The 8,620-nt window shown below is 40.5% G+C and overlaps 1 non-coding gene across 1 annotated transcript; it reads left to right on the top strand.

The window, feature by feature from the left end:
* The first annotated feature begins 5,442 nt into the window (after positions 1-5,442).
* LOC114237939 (small nucleolar RNA SNORA20) lies at positions 5,443-5,530 on the top strand. Its single transcript, XR_003623390.1, has one exon. It is a non-coding gene; the product is annotated as a small nucleolar RNA SNORA20 (small nucleolar RNA).
* The last annotated feature ends 3,090 nt before the right edge of the window (positions 5,531-8,620 follow it).

Raw genomic sequence — 8,620 nt, forward strand, 5'->3', positions numbered from 1 at the left:
ATACTAACAGCCATAAAAGGGGAAATCGACAGTAACACAATCATAGTAGGTGACTTTAACACCCCACTTTCACCAATGACAGATCATACAAAATGAAAATAAATAAGGAAACACAAGCTTTAAATGATACATTAAACAAGATGGACTTAATTGATATTTATAGGACATTCCATCCAAAAACAACAGAATACACTTTCTTCTCAAGTACTCATGGAATATTCTCCAGGATAGATCATATCTTGGGTCACAAATCAAGCCTTGGTAAATTTCAGAAAATTGAAATCTTATCAGGTATCTTTTCTGACCACAGTACTATGAGACTAGATATCAATTACAGGAAAAAAATCTGTAAAAAATACAAACACATGGAGGCTAAACAATACACTACTTAATAACCAAGAGATCACTGAAGAAATCAAAGAGGAAATCAAAAAATGCCTAGAAACAAATGACAATGAAAACACGATGACCCCAAACCTATGGGATGCAGCAAAAGCAGTTCTAAGAGGGAAGCTTATAGCAATACAATCCCACCTTAAGAAACAAGAAACGTCTCAAATAAACAACCTAACCTTACATCTAAAGCAATTAGAGGAAGAAGAGCAAAAAAAACCCCAAAGTTAGCACAAGGAAAGAAATCATAAAGATCAGATCAGAAATAAATGAAAAAGAAATGAAGGAAACGATAGCAAAGATCAATAAAACTAAAAGCTGGTTCTTTGAGAAGATAAACAAAATTGATAAACCATTAGCCAGACTCAAGAAAAAAAGGGAGAAGACTCAAATCAATAGAATTAGAAATGAAAAAGGAGAAGTAACAACTGACACTGCAGAAATACAAAGGATCATGAGAGATTACGACAAGCAACTATATGCCAATAAAATGGACAACCTGGAAGAAATGGACAAATTCTTAGAAATGCACAACCTTCCGAGACTGAATCAGGAAGAAATAGAAAATATGAACAGACCAATCACAAGCACTGAAATTGAGACTGTGATTAAAAATCTTCCAACAAACAAAAGCCCAAGACCAGATGGCTTCACAGGAGAATTGTATCAAACATTTAGAGAAGAGCTAACACCTATCCTTCTCAAACTCTTCCAAAACATAGCAGAGGGAGGAACATTCCCAAACTCATTCTACGAAGCTACCATCACCCTGATACCAAAACCAGACAAAGATGTCACAAAGAAAGAAAACTACAGGCCCATATCACTGATGAACATGGATGCAAAAATCCTCAACAAAATACTAGCAAACAGAATCCAACAGCACATTAAAAGGATCATACACCATGATCAAGTGGGGTTTATCCCAGGAATGCAAGGATTCTTCAATATATGCAAATCAATTGATGTGGTACACCATATTAACAAATTGAAGGAGAAAAAGCATATTATCATCTCAATAGATGCAGAGAAAGCTTTTGACAAAATTCAACACCTACTTATGATAAAAACCCTCTAGAAAGTAGGCATAGAGGGAACTTACCTCAACATAATAAAGGTCATATATTACAAACCCAAAGCCAACATCGTCCTCAATGGTAAAAAACTGAAACCATTTCCACTAAGATCAGGAACAAGACAAGGTTGCCCACTCTCACGACTATTATTCAACATCGTCTTGAAAGTTTTAGCCACAGCAATCAGAGAAGAAAAAGAAATAAAAGGAATCCAAATCAGAAAAGAACAAGTAAAGCTGTCACTGTTTGCCGATGACATGATACTATACACAGAGAATCCTAAAGATGCTACCAGAAAACTACTAGAGCTAATCAATGAATTTGGTAAAGTAGCAGATACAAAATTAATGCACAGAAATCTCTTGCATTCCTATACACTAATGATGAAAATCTGAAAGAGAAATTAAGAAAACACTCCCATTTACCATTGCAACAAAAAGAATAAAATACCTAGGAATAAACCTACCTAAGGAGACAAAAGACCTGTATGCAGAAAATTATAAGACACTGATGAAAGAAAGCAAAGATTATACAAATAGATGGAGAGATATACCATGTTCTTGGATTGGAAGAATCAACATTGTGAAAATGACTCTACTCCCCAAAGCAATCTACAGATGCAATGCAATCCTTATCAAACTAACACTGGCATTTTTCACAGAACTAGAACAAAAAATTTCACAATCTGTATGGAAACACAAGAGACCCCGAATAGCCAAAGCAATCTTGAGAAAGAAAAACGGAGCTGGAGGAATCAGGCTCCCTGACTTCAGACTATACTACAAAGCTACAGTAATCAAGACAGTATGGTACTGGCACAAAAACAGAAATATAGATCAACGGAACAGGATAGAAAGCCCAGAGATAAACCCATGCACAGATGGTCACTTTATCTTTGATAAAGGAGACAAGAATATACAATGGAGAAAAGACAACCTCTTCAATAAGTGGTGCTGGGAAAACTGGAGAGCTACACATAAAAGAATGAAATTAGAACACTCCCTAACACCATACACAAAAATAAACTCAAAATGGATTAAAGACCTAAATGTAAGGCCAGACAATATAAAACTCTTAGAGGAAAACATAAGCAGAACACTCTATGACATAAATCACAGCAAGATCCTTTTTGACCCACCTCCTAGAGAAATGGAAATAAGAACAAAAATAAACAAATGGGACCTAATGAAACGTAAAAGCTTTTGCACAGCTAAAGAAACCATAAACAAGACCAAAAGACAACCCTCAGAATGGGAGAATATATTTGCAAATGAAGCAACTGACAAAGGATTAATCTCCAAAATATACAAGCAGCTCATGCAGCTCAATATCAAAAGAACAAACAACCCAATCCAGAAATGGGCAGAAGACCTAAATAGACATTTCTCCAAAGAAGATATACAGATTGCCAACAAACACATGAAAGAATGCTCAACATCATTAATCATTAGAGAAATGCAAATCAAAACTACAATGCGATATCATCTCACACCAGTAGAATGGTCATCATCAAAAACTCTACAAACAATAAATGCTGGAGAGGGTGTGGAGAAAAGGGAACCCTCTTGCACTGTTGGTGGGAATGTAAATTGATACAGCTACTATGGAGAACAGTATGGAGGTTCCTTAAAAAACTAAAAATAGAACTACCATATGACCCAGCAATCCCACTACTGAGCATATACCCTGAGAAAACCATAATTCAAGAAGAGTCATGGGGCTTCCCTGGTGGCACAGTGGTTGAGAATCTGCCTGCCAATGCAGGGGACACGGGTTCGAGCCCTGGTCTGGGAAGATCCCACATGCCGCAGAGCAACTAGGCCCGTGAGCCACAATTACTGAGTCTGCGCGTCTGGAGCCTGTGCTCCGCAACAAGAGAGGCCGCGATAATGAGAGGTCCGCGCACCACGATGAAGAGTGGCCCCCGCTTGCCACAACTAGGGAAAGCCCTCGCACAGAAACGAAGACCCAACACAGCCATAAATAAATAAATAAATAAATAAATAAATAAATAAATAAACCCAAAGTTTAAGAAGAGTCATGTACCACAATGTTCATTGCAGCTCTATTTACAATAGCCAGGACATGGAAGCAACCTAAGTGTCCATCGACAGATGAATGGATAAAGAAGATGTGGCACATATATACAATGGAATATTACTCAGCCATAAAAGGAAATGAAGTTGAGTTATTTGTAGTGAGGTGGATGGACCAAAAGTCTGTCATACAGAGTGAAGTAAGTCAGAAAGAGAAAAACAAATACCGTATGCTAACACCTATATATGGAATCTAAAAAAGAAAAAAAAATGGTCATGAGGAACCTAGGGGCAAGACGGGAATAAAGACACGGACCTACTAGAGAATGGACTTGTGGATATGGGGAAGGGGAAGGGGAAGCTGGGACCAAGTGAGAGAGTAGCATGGACATATATACACTACCAAATGTAAAACCAATAGCTAGTGGGAAGCAGCCGCATAGCACAGGGAGATCAGCTCGGTGCTTTGTGACCGCCTAGAGTTGTGGGACAGGGAGGGTGGGAGGGAGGGAGATGCAAGAGGGAAGAGATATGGGAACATATGTATATGTATAACTGATTCACTTTGTTATAAAGCAGAAACTAACACACCATTGTAAAGCAGTTACACTCCAATAAAGATGTTAAAAAACAATAAATAAAATAAAATGGGCAAAAGAAAAAAAAGTCATTACAGGCTTATTTGGCCCCTGGGCTATAATTTGCTGACCTCTGGTGTATGTAAATCCCTTAGCATCTGCCACATATCAAGTGATTTTATTAATTCTGGGCTCTCCCGCTGGCAAGCTGTGTGACCTTGGACAAGTCACTTAAGCCTCCATCACACCCTGTTCAAAACTAGGATAATAATACTTGAGCAGGGTTGTTTTGACTATAAAATGAGACATCAGATATTAAAATGCATTGTGCACTCTAAAATGCAATGCAATGTAAGATGTTATTATTGTTAGTCTATGCAATTAGCATTGAATTTTCCTATTTTTTTTTTTAATTTATTTATTTATTTTTTGGCTGTGTTGGGTCTTCGGTTCATGCGAGGGCTTTCTCCAGTTGCGGCAAGCGGGGGCCACTCTTCATTGCGGTGCGGGGACCGCTCTTCATCGCGGCGCGCGGGCCTTTCACTATCGCGGCCCCTCCCGTTGCGGGGCACAGGCTCCAGACGCGCAGGCTCAGCAGCTGTGGCTCACGGGCCCAGCCGCTCCGCGGCATGTGGGATCTTCCCAGACCAGGGCTTGAACCCGTGTCCCCTGCATTAGCAGGCAGATTCTCAACCACTGCGCCACCAGGGAAGCCCCGAATTTTCCTATTTTTAAATCACATGACATATGAACATAAATAGCCATCTTGGTTTCCTTAAAAGTCCTTTGAAAATGTCCAAAATTTCTGCTTTTTCCTTTATGTGGATGAGACCATCCTGAGTCAACCAACTTTTAAACTCTTGTGTCTTTTGCAAGAGTTGGTGACCATGGATAGATTGGCCCCAACTATTCATTCCTTCCTGTATCCCTATCTTTGACACATCCTCATCGTGGGTGACATGTATTTCCTCAACGCTTGGCTTTGGACTTGCTTTGGTCAACAGCACATGGGCAGAAGTGGCAATAAGCCGGTTCCAAGGTTGGGCCTTAAGAGACCTCCCATGTTTCCACCTGCCCTCTTGCACCTCTGCTGTCACCATGAGCACAACTATCCCAGGAGAAGGATGAAAGACGCACGGAGCCGAGTCAACCAGCTGAGTCCCTGTCAAGTTTTGCCAACCTGGAAGACTCACAGGTGCATGGGGATATATGACTATTGCTTTAAACCACTGAGCTTTGGGGTAGTTTGTAGTGAAGCATAATTGCAATAATCCACTGATCCACTGGCCCAGAGAAGAAGCCCAAAACCTGTGAAATTCAAATACAACCAGACTGAATTAAAAGAAGAAAAGAAAGATGCTTCCCATTTATTTGCTTCTATAGTCTTTCAATGACATGAGCAGTTATATGCATGGGATCAAATAATGTTGGGCCATACTATACAAAAAAGAGATAACTAATAACGACCTACTGTATAGCACAGGGAACTCTACTCAATACTCTGTAAAGGCCTGTATGGGAAAAGAATCTAAAAAAAGGAGTGGATATATGTATATGTATAACTGATTCACTTTGCTGTACACCCGAAACTAACACAACATTGTAAACTGACTATACTCCAATACAAATTTAAAAAATAACAATAATGTTGGGCCATTGTACATTGAGATGGAGTAACCATTTTATCTCTTCTGCATGGTCTAGACATTGCTTCCATGTCTAAATGTCCTATGTACACAGCATTTAATCAAGGCACTTAGAGTGAATTTCTATGTGGACTTACTAAAGTATTGATCTAAGAATTTCAAAAAAAAAAAAAAAGAAAAGGAAGATGAAATTGGCCCAATAGCCAAAGTCTGGGCACCTTCTGAACAATTCCAATTGGTTTTCCAATTCTGCCTGCAAAAATGGTGCCTGAAGAGAGACATTTTAGAAGGCAATATGATGTGCTGAGCTAATCAGGAGACTGGGAGGACAACGGTCAGCCAGTCCAGAAGGAGTATCCAGAATGGTATTTCATTTAATTTCCACTTGGATTGGTTGCACCCACTGCAAGCAAGGCTGGAGAATGTATTCTAGCTGCATCCCTGAGAAGAAGAGGGGATGGATTTTGGTAAACGCTCAGCAGTCTCTGCCTCAATGATTTAATGTGTGGTGCGATCACCTAATAAAGTCTCTGGGAAATGGTAGGTGTCCAATAAATATGTTCCCCCCTTTTCTCTCCGCACTGAACTTTTAGTCACAAAACTAGGCCTTGGGGACTTCACACCTGCTCTTCCCTCTGCCTGAAATTCACTTGCCTCAGAGAGCCCCCAGCCTCACTCCATCACTTTGTTCAGGTCTCTGATGAAATACTGAAATGGAGCAGGACCCTATGGTCCTTCCCCCCATGTCCTCTGCCTGCCTTTTGTCTGTGGAAGAAAACTTTAGCCAAAGAATAAGTTTAATCAGAGAAGTGAGAAAATACAGAAACAAAGGAAAACAGTGAAACAGGACAAAACATTAATAGTTTAGTCAGTAAGCAAAGTCAAGGACCTTTAGTTCCTTCCCAAGGGCTATAGATAATATTCCAAGCCATATCCTGTGAGCTATCTTGTAGATACTGAAACCCCTACCAGGTAGAAGGAGTTAACTACATGATGAACAGACTGTAGCCATGATATAAGCTGCCACAATTCTGAGAACTGGTCTCAAGGAAATGGGAACAAACCGACCCCTGGAACTGAAGATTGTACTTAAAACCATCAAGATGGGGGAATCCATCCACTTGCGGTCCAGTGGTTAGGACTCCACTCTCTCACTGCCGAGGGCCTGGGTTCAATCCCTGGTCAGGAAACTAAGATCCCGCAAGCTTCTCGGCATGCCCCCCCCACAAAAAAAAACCAATCAAGATGACGTTGGTCAGATCACCAGATCACCGCATGACCAATTTCAAGATGACTGTCAGAGCTGACTGTGCTGTTTCTTCATGCAGCCCCCTCCCTCCATCTATAAAAGCTCTTGCCCACTGATTGTCGGGGGGGGGTGTGAGATGGCCTTTGGACAGGAGTCCGCCCTCCTCCACCCCCCTCAGTTGCTGGCATCCAAAATAAAGCAAACTTTCCTTTCCACCAACCTTGCCCCTTTATTGGCTTTTGAGCACTGAGCAGCCGGACCCCCACTTTCAGTAACAATATCACTCACTCGGAGAGGTCATTTCTGTACCCTACCTGAAAAACAGCCCTCATCACTTTCTAACCCCTTACCCTGATTTTCTTTGTTGACCTTTTCATAGTTGTGTTTATCACTACTTGATATTATATTATATATCTGTTTATTGTTAGTTTCCTCCCACTGGAACATGAAATCCAGAAGGCAGGGGCTTTGTTTCATTCATAGCTGCATTTCCAGCACTTGCAACTGTTTGTAACACAAGATGCTCAATAAATATATTTTGAATGAATGAATAAATAAGTGAATGAATGAATGAATAAAATAAGCTCCTTTAAAATATTTGTTGAATGGATGAATGAATGAATATTCCCCTTTGTTCTATGTCTCTTTAAATAACAAAAAAAGTTTCCACTCCTTCCTCTTTGAAGCAAGGAAAGAGGGTTTTGCTAAGTGAGGATAAGCTTTGTGTATGAGGCAGGATGTGGATGAAGAACTTGTGATTTCTAAGAGGAAAGAGAACATGATGTAAAAGTCTCCCCAGCACCAAGATCCATGCAAACTGCAGCTCATGTGGAGCAGGGAAGGACATCTCAGATCTCTGGACTGAGATGTATTAATCAGTATAGGCTAGGTTATGCTGCAATAACAAATATCTCCAAAATCTCGGTGGCCAAAATGGTAAAAGTGTATTTTCACTCATGTTAAAAGTCCTTCACAGATGAAAAGTTCTCCACAAACACTGTCATCCAAGGACCCAGACTGCTGAAGTCTCCACCAGCTCAAACAATGGCAGTTACCATGGCAGTGAAAAGGAAGATGGAGAATGGTGCCCCAGTCCTTAAATACTCCATAGAAGTGACTCACATCACTTCTGCTCATATGTCATTGGCCAGAGCAAGTCACATGGCTACACTAAACTTCAAGAGGGTAGAGAAAATTTATCCTCTTGTGTCTACGTATTAGTTAGCACTTTCTGTATAACAAACCATCCCCAAAATTAGTGGTTTAGAACAATAAAATGCTAGTTATTTGTCATAACTGTTTAGGTTAATTCAGTGGTTCATCTGATTTTGGTCAGGTCAGCGGATCTCTGCAGTCTTCTGGTGTTGTGGCTGGGTCTAGATGATTAGCATGGCCTCATTCATATCTGCTGGCAAGCTGAGTAGTCTGAGGGTTATTTGCTAGAAGAGCTCACCTCCACCCCATGTGGTAACACATCCTCCAGTGGACTAGCCTGAGCTTGTTTACATGGTGGCAGAAGAGTTGTAAGAAAGCAAGAGCAGAAACTACAAATCCCTTGAGGCCTAGAGTCAAAACTCTCCTGCTATCATTTTTGCCATATTCTAGTGGTCAAAGCAAGTCACATGACCCAGCCCAACTTCAG

This window comes from Balaenoptera acutorostrata, chromosome 2, assembly GCF_949987535.1.
Source record: "Balaenoptera acutorostrata chromosome 2, mBalAcu1.1, whole genome shotgun sequence".
In the NCBI taxonomy this organism is placed as follows: domain Eukaryota; kingdom Metazoa; phylum Chordata; class Mammalia; order Artiodactyla; family Balaenopteridae; genus Balaenoptera; species Balaenoptera acutorostrata.